Here is a 21,613-nt window from a genome sequence, read left to right on the forward strand (position 1 = left end):
TAATATAACATCATGCTTGAAATGTTTAATACGTGGAAGAGACTTTTAAAAAAAGATCTGTTACTGAAATCACACAGTGTTTGAGCATCACTGAACATTCTCGGTAAAGCAAGTAGTTATAGCTGTGTGGATACATATTTGTTACAGATAGTCTTTTATTTTTATTTACAACAAGCTTACAGTTGCAATTTTCTTTAACCTTTGTTGGGACACAGTGTCTTATAAATCAGAATTTGACTTGCACATTGTTTCATTTAGAAATAAACGATTTTGCTGTGGACATTTTTTCTAAACAAATGTTTTTTCTCTGAAAAAAAGTAAGCTCCAACAAGAACAATAAACGGTGTGATGGATGTGTATTACACGGTAAACTGCAGAACATAGTCAGAACAGAGATAGAAAGTTCAATGCCAGTCAATGGATCTCTCAGTTCGTGTAGAATTAGAAACAAAAAGAAGTTAAGTGAACTAAGTCTGAGTTTAAAGCACAGGTCAAATCATAGATGTTATAATTCAGCGATGCCCAATGCATTGATCGTGTTTGACCGGCCAATACAAAGGGAAGTGTAGTTAATCGCAGGCTCATAAAAATAAATGAACACAACAATAAAATATTCAAATTGTAAATGACCTCTAGATTCAGCCTATTGTAGTTTTATTTTTGTAAATCTCCCGTTTTGGGTAACATGGTTGTGGCTTTTATTTTGAAGGACTCGCTAAACCGGAAGTTGTCAGGCAAGCGAACGTGAAAGCTGCATGTGCTTCGTATCAGCCAAAACGGTTATAAAAGTGGTAAAAGTTTAAAAGAAACGAAAGTTTACAGTATCCCATAGCACCTGGTTGATGAGGGAACAAGGTTTGTAATTTTTATGTTTTGGCGATTTAGTTCTGTGTTTTCACATAATTTTACATTGTTAGCACATTTTATTTGCCCACTAGGTGGCACTGTAATGTCAAATTAATGCTGAGTCAGTTTGAAATGAATGCTAATATTAGGATTTATTTTATGTTTATACAGAAGGAAACGTAATTTTATTGTTAAATGATTTTGTTGAAAATATTGTTACATTAGTTAATTTGCATCAGAGGTTAAAAATCTTAAGGTAATAAATTAATGGTTTAAAGTGTTGAAAGTAATGAATAAAACAAAAGGGTTGAAATGGTGAATACAACGGTAAGAGATGTAAAATATATTTGTATTTTTTTTGTAGCTCTTACAGTGTGTTCACACACACGGCGAAATAAAGGGTTGTGAACCATCAGTTTGAGAGACCATCTTTTCAACTGGGGATGCTACAGTAAGAGCTTGCCCTGAAGCCCAAGCTTCAGCCACGAGGTCCCAGAAAGAGCCGCTCCAGCACGGTTTCATCACTGCGACTCAACCCAAGGTTACCTGGGATTTGATGGTCTACACACCACCATTTACAACATGGAGGCATCTAAAGAAAGCTCAGAGCACACAGACAACTATGAAGTAGGTGAAGAAGACAAGCTTCATCACTCCACTCGTCAAAGAAAATGCACAGAAAGGATGCAGATGTATCAGGAGGAGGAGGCACACAGAAAAGAGAAACGGCTTCATCATCTTTACGAACAATGGAAAAAACAAGTACGTTCAACACGTGAGCAACTTAAACAAAACATCTCAAACAGTCAGATTGGTCAACTTTTGGACAATTTAGAACATGAAAGAGAAAATGTTATAAAGTTATACATTGAAATCCGAGATCACATGCCCAGTACGGACACAAGACGTCTCATAGATGCCTGTGAAGCTGTCACAGCAGACATAATTAAAGTGGCACATGAAAGGCTTTCAGGAGTGGATGACTATGATAGCGACAAGGTAAAGTTCAGTCTTCATGAACTTCTGAAGAAGGACTATGCTCACTCTGTTTATGGCTCTTCTGTTACCATCTCAGATCAGCACTCTTCTGTTAGCAAATCACATTCATCTGCAAAATCAGTAGTGGCGGCAAGGAGAGCAGAGGCTGCAGCAGAATTAGCAGCTAAGGAAGCAGAATATGAAGTGGTACGAGAAGAAGAGAAACAAAAGGAAAAGATTGATCTTTTGAATCGTGAGCTGGACAGACTAAAGGTGGAAAAGGAATTAAAGGCTGCTCGAGCTAGACTGAAGACTTATGATGAAGAAATGCAAAGAGAAAACAGTGTTTATTCTGGAGATGTGAGCAGATCAGTGCAGCAGATTCCCATAGTATCATCTCTCCCTCCAATGCTCAATAGTAATATAGCCATCCCTTCACCTCCACAAGCAGACGTCTTCTACTTAGCACAAGCAGTGCAAGACAGTATTGCAATAAACAGACTGCCAATGCCAGAGCCCGCCATTTTTACAGGTGACCCAATACAGTTCATCGAATGGAAAGCTGCATTTACTGCCCTCATAGATAAAAAGAACATTTCACCTGCTGACAAGCTGCACTATTTAAAGAAATATGTTGGATGACCAGCTCAAAAAACACTTGATGGCATATTTTACAGAAATGACAGTGATGCATACAAGGATGCATGGGAACGTCTCAATGAAAGATATGGTCAGTCATTTGTTCTGCAAAGAGCATTCAGAGAAAGGCTTGCAAACTGGCCCAAACTGCAAACCAAAGATGCTGCAGGCTTCAGAGCATTTGCTGATTTCATCGAGACATGTTATGAGGCTATGCCTCACATTAAAGGCTTAAGCATTCTCAACGATTGTGAAGAGAACCAAAAACTTGTGCAGAAGCTGCCAGACTGGGCGGCTGCAAGATGGAATCGTCAAGCTACTCAGTTCATGAAGGAAAGTGGTGACTTTCCAAGTTTCAAGGACTTTGCTCAGTTCATGTCATCTGAAGCAGAGATTGTGTGCAATCCAATCACGTCATTCCATGCACTCCGGTCATCAGATACAACTGCAGGTAAAATTCAAAGGGACAAAAAACCAGCTTGTAATGTTCTGCATACAGAGACATCAACAGAAAAACAAAATGCCGGAATGACAGAACAGAAAAGACCCAATGTAAGACTCTCATGCATGCTTTGTCAAGATGAAGGGCACAAGCTTCACAGTTGTTCACAGTTTAAAGGAAAATCACTGGATGAAAGGAGGAAATACATAAAGGAGAAAAAACTGTGTTATGGCTGTCTGAAACCTGGACACAGTGCAAAGGACTGCCGCTATAGGCATGTGTGCGAAATATGCAAGAAGAAACATCCCACATGTCTCCACGACTTCAACTATGACAAGGAAAAACAAGTTACAAATCCAAATCAGAGCAATGCAGAACAGACTGCAACCACCCTATCTCTCAACGCTAAGACTGACGAACAAGGTGCGAGCACTTCCATGATTGTACCGGTATGGGTTTCCTCAGAGCTCCATCCAGGTACAGAACAACTTGTCTATGCACTTTTAGACACTCAAAGTGACACAGTGTTCATTGATGAAGATATTTCAAACCGTCTCAAAACCAAGTCCACTCCAGTAAGGTTGAAGTTAACAACAATGCTTGGTAAAGATGCTGTTATGACAAGTAAACGTGTCTCAGGTCTCAAGGTAAGAGGTTACAACTCCTCAGAATTAATCGAACTCCCTCCTGCTTACACTAAAGACTGTATCCCAGTGAACCGCGCACACATTCCTTCCTGTGAAACAGCAAGGCAGTGGAATCATCTCAAGGTAATAGTAAATGAGATTCCCCCTCAATTGGAATGTGAAGTAGGACTGTTGATTGGATATAATTGTTCCAAGGCACTGGCTCCAAGGCAGGTAATCTTAGGAGGTGAGGACGAGCCTTATGCAGTTCGTACAGCATTAGGTTGGAGCATTGTAGGCCCCACAGTTTCAAGCAATGACACACTAACCAGCTTAACTATATGCCACAGAGTTACGGTCAAGGAACTCCCCGAAGTTACTCCAGCAGAAGCTCTCAAGATTCTGGAATCTGACTTCAGGGATGACAACAAGGAAGACAGGTCAGTGTCACAGGATGACATTTTCTTCATTAACACACTCAAGGAAGGCATTTACAAAAATAAGGCAGGACATTTTGAAATGCCGCTCCCATTCAAGGAAAGACCACACTTGCCAGACAACAAACACATGGCTACTGTCCGACTTGAAAATCTCAAAGGTAAACTACTGAAAAATCCAAAGTACAAGGAACAATATACAAAGTTCATGAGTGAGGTAATACAAAACGGTGATGCTGAAGAAGCACATAGTGAAGCAAAGGAAGGAGAAAAGTGGTATATTCCCCATCACGGGGTATATCACCCCCAAAAACCAGACAAGCTCAGAGTTGTCTTCGATGCCTCAGCAAAGTACAAAGGAAGCAGCCTCAACGATCATTTGCTATCAGGCCCAGACCTGCTAAACAATCTATACGGTGTTTTACTCAGATTCAGAAGACACCAAGTGGCATTGTTGTGTGACATTGAGAAAATGTTCCACCAGTTTCATGTGCATGAAGGTGACAGAGACTATTTAAGATTTCTATGGTGGAAAAATGGAAACCTAAGTGCTCAGCCAGAAGAGTATAGAATGAAAGTGCATCTCTTCGGTGCAACATCCTCACCAGGATGTGCCAATTATGGCTTAAAACATCTTGCCAAGGAGAACGAGGCTCTGTTCCCTCTGGCTTCACAGTTCATCATGAAGGATTTCTATGTGGACGACGGAGTAACAAGCACTACAAGTATTAAGGAGGCCATTCAGTTGGCAACAGAGGCTCAACAACTGTGTGCATCCGGTGGCCTCAGACTGCACAAGTTTGTAAGTAATGAAAAATCTGTGTTGAAAAGCATTCCTCAGTCAGAATGTGCTGCACCAAAGCAAGATTGTGATTTATCCTTTAATGACTCTAACATTGAAAGAGCACTAGGCATACACTGGCACATTGATTCAGACAGTCTCAGATTTCGTCTTCTCCCCAGCGAGCAACCTGCCTCAAGGAGGGGCATCTTGTCAACGGTCGCATCACTGTATGACCCACTGGGACTTGTCTCCCCATTTGTACTCACAGGTAAAAGAGTGCTTCAAGAAACATGCAAACAAGGGATGGGATGGGATGAACCCCTTCCTTCGGGACTCAAACCAGTGTGGGACAGCTGGAAAAATGACTTGATAAATTTAGGGAAAATTTCAATTCCACGCTGTTATGTTCCCAAAGACTTTGGTCAGATAGTGAAAACCGAACTGCATCATTTTTCTGATGCTAGCTCCTATGGTTATGGTCAGTGTTCATATCTGAGACAAGTTAACAAAGATTGTGATGTACATTGTGCTCTAGTTACAGCAAAGGGCAGAGTCGCTCCAATTAAAGTCACAACAATACCAAGGCTTGAATTGACAGCTGCCGTTGTCTCAATTACTGTAAGTAATATGCTAAAGAATGAGCTTGGATTGTCACAGGCAGATGAGTATTTCTGGACAGATTCCAAAGTAGTTTTGGGATACATAAGTAATGAAGCACGCCGTTTTCATACATTTGTATCAAACAGAGTTCAAAAAATAAGGCTGAACAGCTCTCCCCAGCAATGGAGATATGTCCCTTCAGATCAAAACCCAGCGGATATTGCTTCCAGAGGTTCCACTGCAAGTCAGCTCATTGCATCAGACTGGTTTAGAGGGCCGCATTTCCTCTGGGAAAGGGAGATACCACCCCCTGTGGAAGTTGACAAGAACATTTCCCTTGGTGATCCAGAAGTCAAAAAGGTACAAGCGCTGAACACACTCAAAACAGAACACACATGTTTATCAGACAAGCTGATCAAGTTTTCATCTTGGTACAAAGCCACTCAAGCCATATCTCGACTCATTCGCTTCATAAGGAAGGACAAAGCAACAAAACATAGTACAGTACAGGAAAGAGAGAAGGCACAATGTGTTATTCTGAAGGACTTACAAGCTACTGCTTTTGCAGAAGAGATAAAAACACTCAGAAATGGAAATCCACTTTCTTGCAAAAGTAAACTGTATGCAATAGATGCCTTTCTTGACAACGATGGACTCCTAAAGGTGGGAGGAAGGATGAAAAATGCTTCATTCTCAAATGCTTTGAAACATCCGGTCATAGTCCCAAAGAATCACCATGTCACAAAACTTCTGATAGCTCATTTTCACAACAAAGTGCAGCATCAGGGAAAAGGACAAACAATTAATGAGATCAGATCAAATGGATTCTGGATTCCAGGCATCAACAAAGCAGTCGCATCTTTTGTGCATAAATGTGTAAAGTGTCGTAAACTAAGGAGAGGCACTGAAGAACAAAAAATGGCTGATCTTCCGCCAGAACGATTGGATCCATCACCACCGTTTACATATTGCGGAATGGACTGCTTTGGCCCCTTTTTAACTAAACAAGCTCGCAAGGTGCATAAGCGTTATGGACTTCTTTTCACATGCCTTTGCTGCAGAGGGGTTCACATAGAAATGTTGGATGATATGACCACAGACGCCTTCATTAATGGACTCCGCTGTTTCATAGCAATAAGAGGAGCAGTAAGAGAAATAAGGTGCGATCAAGGAAGCAACTTCATTGGAGCAAAAAATGAACTGAAAGAATGCTTGAAACAAGTCGATTCTGAAAGACTGGTCACATTTTTAGCTGAGAAACAGTGTGATTTCATTCTCCACACTCCCCATTCAAGCCATACAGGAGGTGTATGGGAAAGACAAATCAGGACAATTCGAAACGTTCTTCGCTCATCAGCATCACTTTCCTCAGGAAGAATGGACGACGCATCCTTAAGGACATTCTTTTACGAGGCAATGGCTATTGTAAACAGCAGGCCTCTTACAGTGGACAATCTAAGTGACCCTAACAGCCCAGAACCATTGACACCAAATCATCTCCTTACTATGAAGTCCAACGTTGCACTGCCACCTCCAGGTAAATTCATCAGAGAGGACATGTATGCTCGCAAAAGGTGGAGACGAGTCCAGTATTTAACAGAACAGTTTTGGTCACGCTGGAAAAAGGAATATCTTGCCAACATTACAACAAGGCAGAAATGGCACACTCCACTGAGAAACCTGAAAGTTGGAGACATTGTCATGGAAAAGTCGGATGAGCTACCTCGCAATGAATGGAGATTAGCAAGAGTAATGGACACTACAACGGACAAGGATGGACTTGTGAGAAAAGTGAAGATTCGCTATGGAGAGAGGAAAACTGAAAAGGGATATAGTTCCGGAAAACAGTCAATCCTTGATCGCCCAGTGCAAAGATTGATTTTGCTTGTAGAGACTGAGTAAGATTAACTTAAGTGTATTTAATGTTACAGTTTATGGGTCATTGCTACATTTGTAAATCATTCTCGCTCGTTTTTAGTTTGTAGATAAGCTCGATTGATTTGGTGGGAGTGTAAATGACCTCTAGATTCAGCCTATTGTAGTTTTATTTTTGTAAATCTCCCGTTTTGGGTAACATGGTTGTGGCTTTTATTTTGAAGGACTCGCTAAACCGGAAGTTGTCAGGCAAGCGAACGTGAAAGCTGCATGTGCTTCGTATCAGCCAAAACGGTTATAAAAGTGGTAAAAGTTTAAAAGAAACGAAAGTTTACAGTATCCCATAGCACCTGGTTGATGAGGGAACAAGGTTTGTAATTTTTATGTTTTGGCGATTTAGTTCTGTGTTTTCACATAATTTTACATTGTTAGCACATTTTATTTGCCCACTAGGTGGCACTGTAATGTCAAATTAATGCTGAGTCAGTTTGAAATGAATGCTAATATTAGGATTTATTTTATGTTTATACAGAAGGAAACGTAATTTTATTGTTAAATGATTTTGTTGAAAATATTGTTACATTAGTTAATTTGCATCAGAGGTTAAAAATCTTAAGGTAATAAATTAATGGTTTAAAGTGTTGAAAGTAATGAATAAAACAAAAGGGTTGAAATGGTGAATACAACGGTAAGAGATGTAAAATATATTTGTATTTTTTTTGTAGCTCTTACGGTGTGTTCACACACACGGCGAAATAAAGGGTTGTGAACCATCAGTTTGAGAGACCATCTTTTCAACTGGGGATGCTACACAAATTTGCTGTTAACCTGACATCATGTTCAGCGTGAATCACATCACTCGATCGACATGCAGAACGGCCAATCGAAGATTCACCAAAAACATAAACACGTGTGTTCCCACTAAACGGAGCGCTCTGCTCCAATAGCAGAAATGTTGTTTTTTTCCCTTCCAACCTTCAGAAAGGTGCGAGCTTTGAGCATCAGACTTCTAACCGTGGATGTAGCTGTAACCTTGTTTATATTTTTTTGACTGGCCCAAGATCAGTCTTTCAAAAAGAACCTTGAATTGAGCGAATACAGAACTTTCTTTTTTCAGCAAACTATGCGCTGACAACTAGAAAATACACGGGTCCAATTCAACAAGCTATTGAAGGGAAAATCTGTCTGCGTATTTAAGCAAATAAATATGAATATTTCAAATGATGACTTTTTCATACATATAATTTTACAAATAGATCTTGTGGATCTGGTTGATTCAGAAAACATGGGCACCACTGCTACTTATTATACTGCGTTTAAATGAATTTTTTTAGCTGTTGATTTTTTATTCTTTCATTTCAATTCAACTTTTCCACTTGTATGACGTTTGTCTGGGTGAAAAAGTAAATTGCCTTAAAGGGCAACCATGAATCCCAGGGAGAGAGGACTGGACTGTAAGAGCCCTTTACATCACCAAAATAGTCCCTCTCTGGCCTTACCTACACCTCCTGGACCAGGCTTTTAGCTCAGTGCCTCTGCCATCACAGCTTCCTCTTTTCTTTTTCTTTTCTGCTGCCCCTCTTCCCCTTTCCCTCCTTTAAAGCCCCGTTCAGCAGACTCTTCAGAAATTACATTCACACAAGATTTAGGCAGTGTGACCAACCGCAGGACCTTCATGTAAGAGCTGAGAATGGAAGCTGGGAAGGTGTGGGGGGGGTCACAACTGCAGGGTCAACCTTGGGAGGAGAATCGGTAGGAAATGACCTATTCAGGGGCAAAACACTGTCAACCAACGGAAACAAAATAAGGATGATCAGAAATCTGAAGGTGAGAAAAGTATCAATAACTTTAAGTTGAAAATACAGTTCAGGCAAGGCAAACAAACAAACAAAAAAAGTTTGAGAATGCAATATTGCATCTTCATCATCCCACTTAGACTGAGAGCAATGAAATAATTGCTGAATTATTTTGAAAAAGCATGCAGGTGAAAAAGGAAAAATAAGGGTGATGACATTTGCTCAGTAGAAGAAGAAACGAAGCAAAAGCAGAGCAGATTTCATGCACTCCTGCTACTTACCCTGAGCAGCACTTCAAAATCAATCATTTAAATAAAAGAGAGAATTAGATGAGCTGGAAAAACTGTTTTTGAGTTCTAAAATTAATGTTGATTTTTACTCAATTGATGACAATTCAATTCCTCACAGAGAAACCTGCTGCACCATGGGTCATAAAAACCTTTAGGAAAACTCCCCTCTTGCTCCAAAGTACTCTGCAAACCCTGCCTCATCTACGCAAACAGACCATTTCCCTCTCTGTCATTGATTCAATGGTAATTTTTAAGATGACACTCTGTCTCAGAGTTTCTAAAATGTTTGAGTTTCCCATGAGCAATCTTTGGGAGGAAATATTGTTGCAACTCCACAAAGATTTAATGCCTTAAAACTGATGCATACCTGATGTAATCTGCCTCAAACTGAGCTGCTTCACACTTCCACTTGTTTCAAAAGCTCTAAGCAAGACCTAAACATACTTGTGTCTTTTGTCTGTGCAGATTATGACGGCAAAGCAAGGCCATCACCTTGATGAGACGTCTCTCATTTTGAATGAAGTGGGGAAAAAAACAAGCTGAAACTAACACCAGGTTAGCTGTGAATTTGACAAGTCTGAGTAATTCTTCGCGCCATGATGGATGAGCGTGATGGAGACTAGACTATTAATCAGCTTGCCATCAGTTATCCTAAGGTGGCTTAATGCTTCATCCTCTCAAGCTTTGGTGAGAACGGACAGCCATCCTTCATCTCAGCTGACTGGGGGGAGTCTCGCACACTTTTCAGGTCTTGTCATCTCTGCCGTGGGTGAACATAGCCATCCTCAAAATCTCCATTTTTATCAGCCCCGGTAAACCTTGGACCCTGAGCAACACTGAAGATGCAAATTTTTTTATAGACCGAAAATAAAAACGAAAACTGAGCGGTTGAGTGCATTTGTCGTTCGGGTGGGTGCAGTGATGAGGGTGGCAAAATGCGCCACTGTGAGAGAGCGGCAATGACAGGAGGTCTTTCAGCGTGTTGGTTACAGTAAATTAGTATTCAAGCTGCAAACCATGTTTAGCACTTTGGGATTGCGTTCAGCAGAGGCCTCGCCCAGACTGTCCCTGGGGGAGCCGTCTGCAGCAGTACAGCCGCACAAGGGCCTTACCGGGCTGTCAAAATTAGATAATAAAGCACTGCGGCGCTGGCGGATAAATGCTTGTGAGAGGACATCCATCTTGGAAGCTGAAGAGGATGCTGTTAAATGACAGTGAGGGCAGTCGCTGTGTGTGCACACACACACACATCTGAGATCACCGAGGGGAACCAACAAGGAAACTTTTCTGCGTGGTGGTGTGTTGCCCCCAGTAAAAATCTACCATGAGGAAATGTGATTCAAGAGTTTATGCAGAAAGGAAGAAGGACAGGAGCTGAACTGAAACAGAGACCCGAAGAGGCATTAAAGAGAAAGGATGAGAGACACGCAACCTTTACCTCACAGCATCTGACCTGCTGAAACCAGCAGAATTCCTGATGTTTTGTCAATATTCCTAATTAGTGTGCAGATGACATAGTTTTGACAGTATTACTGTATTACAACACAGCAGGGAAATGCAATCAATTTTCCATTGCAGGAAATCTGCAAAAAAAAGTATGAATCACTAAATGATATACTTTAAAAGAGGTAACAAGTAAAAAATATTTTTTTTTATTTGAAAGCAAATAATTACTGTTGAAAATCCACACAAAGCAATGAATTGAAAAACAGCGCCTCGTTTTGATCCTTTTTCACAGTTTAGTGTTCAAAACTTAGGACTGATCTGAAGACATAATTTCTTACATTTGTTTTAACCCTCTTTCTGAAAGGGACAAGAAGATGTACTTTTTTTCCTTATTTGTTACATTTGTTTAATGTGAGACATTGTTATTTGTCATTTTCCAAGACAAAATGTTTAGGAAATGACATTAATCCCATAGGATTACAATAAGGCAGGAATTAGCTTTATCTCTATAATGCTATTTAAACTGGTTTCCCTTTTATTCTTTCGGAAAAGATTCATGGTAAGCCATTTTAATTCCTCAACCATTTCAACTCTTTAAAAGGACCAGATTTGTCCAAAATCCGTATTTTTTTTAACAATCATAGAGCTACCTGACAGGAAATACCTTGATATGGTACACATCTAAATGAATCAAACACCCATTTAAATGAAAATATTGTTTTTGGTGTTTTTAACATGATCTTTTGGATTTTATATGATGAAATACATATATAAAGAAAAAATTAAGTTTCAAGTTGCATCCCTAAGTATTTATTTATTTCAATCGTTGTGAATCAGGGGCAGACAAAAAATGCTGCTTGAAAAAGAGCTTATCTACAGGGCGGGCCACAAGCTCCCTGTTCAGCTCCATTCTGATGCATTGTAGACAAAGAGATCCATGTACGTCTTGACATCTGGCTCAAAACTGGTCAGTTGAATTGCTGACCAATTTTTTTTGGTCCTCGAAGGAGGACAAGCTTGTGTTTGAAGCAAAGGAAAAATAGGATTTTTTTATTACTAAATCAGAATACTGTGAAAAAGATGAAAATAACAACACAAGCAAAGGTCACAAAAAAGTCCCGCATTTCCACATTACCCACAATGACTACAATATTATGTATGTTTTGCCTTTTTGCAGAACAAATGTGTTCTTTATGTCCACATTTTCTTTAATCTAAATATTCTATCTCTAGTTATAATCTTTGTTGTTAATAATCCAGACTGCACGGTGGCGCTGTGGTTAGCGCTCTAGCCACACAGCAAGAAGTCCCCGATTCAAATTCTGACTGGGACCTTTCTGTCTGGAGTTTGCATGTTCTTTCCATGCATGTGTCGGTTTTCTCCTAGCACATTCCAAAATTAGGCTTTATAGGTTAATTGGTTACTCTAAAGTGTCTTTTGGTATGTATGTGTGTGTGTGACTGATTGTGTGCCCTGCAACAGATTAACGACCTGTCCAGGGTGTACCTCACCTTAGTCCAGTAACCGGGACAGGCATAAGCAATCCTGTGACCCCGAAAGGAATATAGCAGCTTTAGAACATGGATAGATGGATGCTCTTCCTTTTTTCCTGAACACCGGTTGCAGAAGTTCATGCTTTTATTTAAACATTTCCCTTCTCTACCTCTGCCGGTTCCAAGCCCGGTTTGAGAAGGTTGCGTCAGGAAGGGCATCCGGCGTAAAACATTGCCAAATTTACCATGCGACTTGTTCGCTGTGGCGACCCCTGATGGGAGAAGCCGAAAGTGGAAAGAAGGATTGAAGATGAAACTGTATGCACTAAGCTTTAAGCTGAATGTCAAAGAATCAAAGGCAACTCCAAATACCTGAATCTCAGACTCAAATGGAGTATAAGGTCAAACTACTTAATTTTGTTTTTCTTTACAACACTGTAAGCAGTAAGTATTTCTAGTTAGCTGAATGATCTCAGTAATTTAATTGTATTTAATTTTTCAATTATTTAATTTAATTAGGTAACTAAAGTAACTAAAAAGTAAATGTAACTTTGCAACAGTAACAAAAAGCAGAACCTTAAGGCAGTCAGGGCAAAAAAGTCAATAAAACTTCTTAACTATTGATTAGGAACAAATGTGAAATAGCAGTGATTAGAAGCAGCATGAAAACTTCTTAACTAGTGTTAACTACTACACTGCAGCGCTCTCTTCAAAACATCTGAAACAGACTAGAGCAGATTTAAGTTTGATATGCTCTATTTTTAGTCATTGAAAAGTGTATAAATAAGTGCTAGATGTCACCAGAATGCACCAAATTGCACCATATTAAAATTTTCCGGGGGGGCATGCCCCCGGACCCCCCTAAAGTTGCAAGCACCTGCGGAGCGGCGGGTCTCGCTGTGCGCGGTGTCGGGCCAGTAACTTTCAAAAACTACTGGCCCTGTGGGCCAGTGCAAATTTCTGGGCTATGTCAACCCCTGCTGCAGCATTGCCTCTTCCCTAACTCAGTTAACTTCCATCTCCAAGCCTTATCAATGGAACTCCGATGCTCAAGTCGCCTTTGATACCCTCAAGTCCCTGTTTGTCTCGGAACCCATTCTAACTCAACCCGACACCACTAGACATTTCATAGTGGAGGTCGATGCTTTGGACACTGGGGTCGGGGCTGTCCTCTCTCAGAAAGAAAGCTCCACGGATAAACTCAAACCCTGTGCTTTCTTTTCCCGGAAGCTTTCCCCCACAGAACGGAACTATAACGTGGGTAATCGTGAGCTGCTGGCCATCAAACTTGCGCTGGAGGAGTGGCGTCATTGGCTGGAGGGAGCTGACCAACCCTTTATAGTCTGGACCGACCATAAGAACCTGGCCTACTTACGCTCAGCCAAGCGTTTAAATTCACGTCAAGCTCGGTGGTGTCTATTTTTTGATAGATTTAATTTTACTATTACCTACAGGCCGGGCAGTCGTAATATCAAACCTGATGCCCTCTCACGTCAATTCAGTCCCGATGATTCCACGAGCTCCAATACCATCATTCCGTCTACCTGCATCGTGGGAAGTTTAACCTGGGACATAGAAAACCGGGTCATTAATGCCCAGGGGGAGGAACCCAAACCCGATTCCTGTCCTGACGGTGTCCTCTTTGTCCCCACCTCACTAAGGTCCGACATTCTGTCCTGGGGCCACAGTTCTCGGTTCGCCTGCCATGGCGGCGTTTTTAGGACCCTCAATCTCCTCCGAAAGAGGTTTTACTGGCCCAAAATGGACAAAGATGAGTACGTCGCCGCCTGTACCACCTGTGCTAGGTCAAAATCCTCCAGCTCACCCCCTGCTGGCCTGCTCCATCCTCTGCCGACTCCTCATAGACCCTGGTCTCACATTGCCGTGGACTTTGTTACTGGGCTACCCACGTCCCAGTTATTTTTACGGTCATTGATCGCTTCTCCAAGGCCGCTCAGTTCATCCCATTGCCCCAGTTACCATCAGCCACAGAGACAGCCGACCTCCTAGTACACCATGTTTTTCGTCATCACGGGATTCCAGCAGATATCGTTTCAGACAGGGGTCCTCAGTTCATTTCACACGTTTGGAAGGCCTTTTGTTCCCCGTTGGGGGCTACCGTCAGTTTATCCTCCAGCTATCACCCTCAATCCAACGTTCAGGCAGAGTGTGCTAATCAGGAGTTGGAGGCGGCCCTACGCTGTCTGGCTGCTCAGAATCCGGTTGATTGGGCAAAACACTTGGTTTGGATTGATTATGCCCACAACTCCCACACTTCATCTGCTACTGGGGTCTTCCCCTTCGAAGCATCGTTGGGCTATTCACCTCCTCTGTTCCCCTCTCAGGAGCTTGACCTGGCTGTCCCATCCATGCAGCATCATCTCCAGCGCTACCAGCGTTTGTGGAACCAGACCAGAAAGGCTCTGCTTCGCACAAAGAAGGACAACTGCAGAATCACCAATCGCCACAGGGTGGTGGGCCCCACTTATCAGGTCGGTCAAAAGGTGTGGCTCTCATCTAAGAACATTCCCCTGCAGACCTCGTCCCGCAGGTTGGCACCAAGGTTCATCGGTCCATATATCATCGACCGCATCCTCAATCCCTCCTGTGTCCGTCTCCATCTGCCCGCTGCCCTCAAGGTACACCCCACGTTCCACGTCTCTCACATTAACTCGTTTTGGACGGCCTCTTCGTGCCCGCCTTCCACTTCCCCGCCACACGCCCGTATCATTGATGGTATCCCGTTCCCTCATTCTCGACCCTTCCCTCATCACCATCTTCTTCCGTGCCCACCCGGATCATCGTCCTGGACCGCCAGGAGGCGGTCGTTGAGGGGGGGGGGGGGGGGGGGGGGGCGGGGTACTGTCATGGTGGCCTATCAGACTCCTCCCCCTCCAGCTCTGCTGCTCATTCATCTCAGCTGTGACTACTCAACTCATCAAGACACCTGCTACTTAAGGAGACCCAGCTTCATCATTCTTCGCCAGTTTGTTAACCCTGGTGGTGCCTTGTCTCCTGAAGCTCTCTATGTCTGGCCCCTTGTCTCGTCCTGAGCTAACTTTGTCTTGTCCTCTACAATTCAGGTTTTACATCTCATGCCACGAGTGTCACCTGAGCCTTACCACTGCGAGCAGCAGAAGCCACAGCTCTCCATCGCTGACGCCGCCTGCCATTGTGAGCCACAGTCTCTGTGCCCCTCAAGATTCCCAGCCATGCCACGCATCCAACCGAGACACTGCTCTCCTCAAGATCTCCAGCCACGCCATGCACCACGAACACCAGCCACGGACTCTGTCTCGCCCCTCTCTCTCAGGGAGTTTGCCACGAACGGTACCGGAGCCTCCAGTCAAGAGCCGCAGCCACGTTACCCACAGCTCCGCCAGGAAACAACAAGAATTCCAACAAATATCTTACTTACCTCTCACCTACCTGTCTCTGCCTTCTGGGTTTCAGCATCTGGGTCTGTCCCGCGTTCTAGTCATGACAAACCGGTTCATAACTTTTATCAGAAAGAGTTAAGAATCCTTAGGTACCAATAAAGCACACTACAAAGATGAATTACTTAATTATTATGTAAAAATAGGCATAACTATTTTAGAAATCAACATGGCAAATGCAGATTAGTTATCTAAAATATATCCAGATTATATTTATTAGAAAAGTCATGTACATAATTAAAAAATAATACAAAGAATACAAAAATAATACAATAACAATCAGTAAAATAGACATAACACTGTTTTAAAAATCTTCATAGCAAAAATTGATCAAGTATCAAAAGTTAAGTATATGTGCAAATTAAGTTACTGTTAAAAATTATCTATAAGACCTTTAGTTTGAAACGATTAAGTTTGTTCAAAATTATTTGCTACATAATTAAAAATATATGTTAGTTTGCACTTTCAGGTAAGAAATCATGTCCCCAACAAAAGTTTAAGACACTATTCTTCTGAGTCAAGAATGTTAAACGTATCATTAAACGTAACAGAAATGCCCGTCATGTCCGGAAAATAGTCTTCTAAGCAGAGGAGTGGATTCATGTTGCCCCAAATTGTAAATAAATTAATGGACTGTTGCATTATAGTATTGGTATACAATAAAAAATATTAACATACTGCACATAACTTTTTAGTTTATACCAAAAAAAAACAATAACTTCTGTCATCCAGTAATTGTATTTAAAAATGCAGTTTAAAAAATATGATTTTAGCGAGATTGTGTGCGAAGAAAATCTACTCTTCAGATGTGTTTCTTTATGTAGATCAAACTCATCTTTTTGTTGCTCACTCATCTTGCCCAGTGACACTTTACAAATAGAGATATCTTTTATTTAATCATCCGCCGCTCATTCTCCTTGGTGTACATTGTGCTTGCCATTGTGAACGGCACCATTGCTTCTTGATTAATGGCTTTTTCAGAGGTGCCGCTAATGGCTCTTTAATTGCTTGACTTCCATCCCAGGCTTTCAGGATTTCTTGCACTGTTCCTCACACTGCATGAAATCAATAGTTGTAAAAGCTTTCAGAATTCAGAGTGGGTGCTTGTATGTTGGGTTTGGATCCAAGAGCTGGGCTTGAAAAAATACAAAAAGAAAACTTTTTTTTTTTTTTGGCAGATGCAAAACAGATTTTGAGGACTTGGGACGGTGGGAATCCTTTACCACTAAGGCATCTCACGGATTTTCCAACAACACCCTCTTTCAGTAAATGTTTTTGACTCTGTCTAATCACAAAGTTTTTTCACTTCTGGATAAAAACACAGAAATCTATTTTATCTGGATGTTGGGAAAACTGCTGTTTTGATGACGGGGTTTGGTCAGCAGTTAAGCACATGAAAAGCAACAAAAATGGTGTCACTCGTCACTCCTCATTCAGGGCTTGTTCCTGTAATCTTTCGATTATTTACTCAAAGTTTTCTAGAAAACCTTTGACAGAAGAAAAAATTAACGCACAATGTGGACATATTTGTTCATTTCACACAAGCAGGGATAACCCTTTATGGTTCTGAAGCTCACTGGCTCCTGACATAAGTTCCATGCTAAAAATCTCCACACAATCAAGGAACTAGCACACTGGTCTCCTGTAAGTAAGTTATTTGTTAGCGACAGACAGCCAAACAGCCAGGAGACAGACAGGTGGAAAGATGCGAGAAAAGGAAAATTCCTTAATTTCTAGTTTAAGGAATAGCATGCGTGAAGTGCAGTAAATCCACAGCTGTTGAAGTCAGCTCATCCTGCCATATGCTACCAAGTGGAAATATAAGGTTATGATTGGTTATCCAGTTAGTCTAGCCATGCTAGGCTATATTTTGCATATCTTTTTGCAAGTAAACATTACTAATTGTACATCGCACCCTTCACAGTGTACCATGTAAACAGAAGAGCAGTCATGATCACTGACGCCTTGTTGACAGACCTAATCCCAGACTTCTTGCAGGACTAGTTATGTACAAGGTTAGGAGTGGAGTTACCTGGCTAGAGTAAGAGGGTGTAAACCAGGGGTCGGGAACCTTTTTGGCCAAGAGAGCCATAAATGCCACATATTTTGAAATGTAATTTCGAAAGAGCCATACAATAATGTAGTGTCCCTTCCCCACACTGAGGCACGGAGACTTAACCTCTTTTAAAGTTCTTTATTCTGGTTACTGCAGACCGCAACAAACGCCGTTCAATTAATTCAGCAACTCCTGAATCTCTCCCGCCGACACGAGAGCGCTTCTCCCAACTTTATATTCCCCTGCTCCCGCTGCAGCCCTCCCATTTCCTTATCCGGCCCATAGCTGAACCCCATTGGTCCAAACTACCTAACAACAGGCTGAGCGACAGAACTGAGGGCCAATCAGATCTCTGCTTGACGCGTTCAATGAACTCCAGAACTTTTAACGCGGCCCAACAGCCATCCAACTCAGTCCGCGACAATTTGTTTAAAACTAAATACACAAATGAATGTGTGCATTTGATTTAATTTCAACATTTTTAAAGTACAATAAGTCTGTGGATTCTTTTTAATAACATTGTTATTCTGTTGCTAATAAATGATGAGTATTTCTCGTGGTAGTTTTGCTGATGGTCTAGTCTGGTTGATACGTGGTGAGTTTCTGCTTCGTTCAGGCGTTGAGACTTTAAACGTGATCGTAGGTCTGAATGTTCTGTAGATGTGAGACATTCTTATCACATGCAGACGCGGAGCCAAACACACACTCACACGCTGCAGTGAGTGACGGGAAGCGGGTTTTACGTTTTTACAATCCCTGCGCGATTCACCTGCTGCCTGTCCCCACAACACCTCAGCCCCACCCTCTGCTTTCTCCCTCACACATCCCGTCCCCGCATCTGCGCGCTCTTTCTCAGAGACGGGAGCGCGTAGTTTTAGGCGCGTCAATTCACAGGTTTCCAGCTGGTACAAACTCTGTGAAATAATAGATAATAGTAACTGATAGCGCTGGCGCAGATTTCTCTCTCCAAGCACCGCTACTACTGCGCGCCTCTGGCATCGCATCGCGCCCGAGAAGGACTGGTCTAATGAAAAAAAAAAAAAACTATAATTAAAGATTTGTCTGCGAGCCACATGTGACCATCAAAAGAGCCATATATGGCTCGCGAGCCATAGGTTCCCGACCCCTGGTGTAAACAAACCACATTTGTGGAGCAGATACACAACTAAACCTCCAGCTGTCATGAAACAATGCTTAACCATTGTGTTTTCTTAGATGACCCCACCCTCACATTGACGTGTTCTCCCTACCATGACAAAGGTGGATAAAGGTGGAAAGATTTTATGCAATCCATGGACACCAGTGAAGATCACAAATCATTGAAGAATAAAGGTTCAGTGCACTGTCTAGTGGGTCTAGATGACCCAACTCCCAACGTTAAAGTGCCTAGGATAGCACAAGGGTTAAACAAGCTTGCCCTGATTGGCGGGGGAGTCAAGGTTAAACAACTGTTAGCTGGTGCCAGAAAAATTCCATCTCTGAGCAGATCAGCCAGAACACCATCCCCTGCAGCTAGACTGCAGACCAGTAAATGAGCACGCTGAAAAAAATAAGGATTTTCCTGATCGGGAAAGGGTGTTGGGGTGCAGAGGACACACTTGACCACACCGGAATCCACAGGTGAGATTAAAAATTCAATTCAATTTACAGTGATCACCCAGCACTCAACATATACAGTTATGTTGAAGTGTATTAGACCAGCGGTCCCCAACCTTTTTGTCACCGCGGACCGGTACAACGCAAGGCAAGTTTACCGCGGACCTGTAAACTTGACGTGCGTTAAGTGTGAAGGATGTAACAGAGAGAATCCAGTCACTTTTCAAAATAAAACGTTTTTTTCGGGGGGAAAAACAATAAAATGGAAATTATTTTTTCTTTCTGTGCGTCCCGGTGCCAAAATTTCCCGTGGACCGGTACCGGGGCCCAGTGGTTGGGGACCACTGTATTAGACGATAAAATACTAACCAGCATTGACTTATCCCCTTTATATCTGCAAAGACAAATTGGGTTTTTTCTAACAGCCAACAGTGCCTTGACTGAGAAGCACCAGGGAGAAGCCAAGGACTGAGATTGAGCCATTGCCATTTGGTTGCACAACTCCACCGTTAATTCTTTAATGTAGCCATGTTTAAAAGGCCTATACCATGCAAAATCCATTTTTTGAGCTTTTAAATGTATTACAATGTTCATTACTGACGTAAAGAAACCCAAAATGGTATTTTGATCCATTCATGCATTTCTTAGTATTCCTCTAAAAACCTGCGCTCTGAGCACCAGCCCCTCCCAACTTGAGTGGGTTCTCACGAGCTGACATAGACCAGTGAGGAACAGCCCCTTCCAAGAAGAGTCTGCACTGCCAGCACCGCCCCCAGGCTAACACACAACCCACTTTCTCCGCTGAGCTAGCGGTTTTCGGCAAAAACTATTTCCTTTTATGTTCATATAAGAATATATATAAGAATAGCTTAGAATAGGCCCTTTGAAATGTTTAATGATTGCTTGCTTCTTAATCTTACTAGTTGTCTTTTTTCATCTTGGTTATATATAACCCTTGTGCTATCCTAGGCACTTTACCATTGGGAGTTGGGTCATCTAGACCAACTAGACAGTGCACTGAACCTTTTTTCTTCAATGATTTGTGAACCTCTCTGGTGTCAATGGATTACATGAAATCTTTCCACCTTTATCCACCTTTGTCATGGTAAGAAGAACACGTCAATGTAAGGGTGGGGTCATCTAAGATAGCACAAGGGTTCAATATGCACACCAATCCCTATTTTTTTATTTAGTATATCTCTGCCAATGTGGCAGACATCTGGCCTTTGCTTTATAATCAACTGTCTGGTTTATTTAGGTTTGCCTAAATTTTATTAACAAAAGGATTTATTAACATCCTTTTCATCTATATTTTAGTTTGAAGGAGTATCCCTTGAAATTTCTTACTTCCTCATTCATTTGCATTTCAAGATACTCCAATCCCTACAAAGACATGACTATGGGAACACAGTCTGGATAAGCTGTGTTATGCAGAATATATTAGTATAAGCCATTTCATTAGAATATTTTATCACTGTAAACACCTTATTTACAACAGCAATTGAAGAATAATGGGAATAATGTTGTTGTTTTTTATGTTTGAGCACTGTAAACTTGATCCAAACTCAACAGTTGATCTGGATGTTAATATAATTCTACTTGGTATGACCACAAGGGCTTGCTTATGGGGTCATAAATCTGTTTGTTGGTCGGTTTAACCTACTTAAAATAATTAATATCATTGTATGAATAGCTAAAGCAAACTTTGATGACTGAAAACAAAGCCACACAAAACAAAAATATTCCAAACAAATTTAGGAAAATGTAGACATACAGTGAATGTACATATGTAAATAAAGGAGGCTTAAGTTATTAGAAAGTGGGTTTTTTATCATGTATAACTCATACACATGAAAATATGATTTCAATATCTTTATGGCAAAGTAAGATTTTTTTAATTCATATTGTTCTTGTTTTTTCCTTATTTCAATTTGGTTTCTTCTAAGTGATTTATCTAATTTAATTTTATATATAAATATCATTAATCCTTATACTTGTGTTATGTCCAATTATTTTCAGGGTTTTTTTTGTGACCACCAGCCTTGCTATTCTTAGAATACATGATACATAAATACATAAAAGTTCTGGTCCTGAAAAACAAAAATTGAAATGCAAACTTAAAAGAAATATGAAGTGATTGATTGGTTTTGTCTGTTAAAATGCTTTACATTGTTTTTGTAAGCTACCAAACTCTAAATATACATTTTATCCTGTGCACAAAATTCCCATAAAAATAACCCTGATAAAATGTATATGTATTACAACAGAGCAG

The 21,613-nt window shown here is 41.3% G+C and overlaps 1 long non-coding RNA gene across 1 annotated transcript; it reads left to right on the forward strand.

The window, feature by feature from the left end:
* The first annotated feature begins 626 nt into the window (after positions 1–626).
* LOC144994476 (uncharacterized) lies at positions 627–8,003 on the forward strand. Its single transcript, XR_013658035.1, has 2 exons — positions 627–855; positions 1,211–8,003. It is a non-coding gene; the product is annotated as an uncharacterized LOC144994476 (long non-coding RNA).
* Positions 8,004–21,613: the final 13,610 nt, after the last annotated feature.

The sequence above is a fragment of the Oryzias latipes genome, chromosome 1 (assembly GCF_053564925.1).
Source record: "Oryzias latipes strain Hd-rR chromosome 1, Olatipes_Hd-rR_3.1".
Classification (NCBI taxonomy): Eukaryota; Metazoa; Chordata; class Actinopteri; order Beloniformes; family Adrianichthyidae; genus Oryzias; species Oryzias latipes.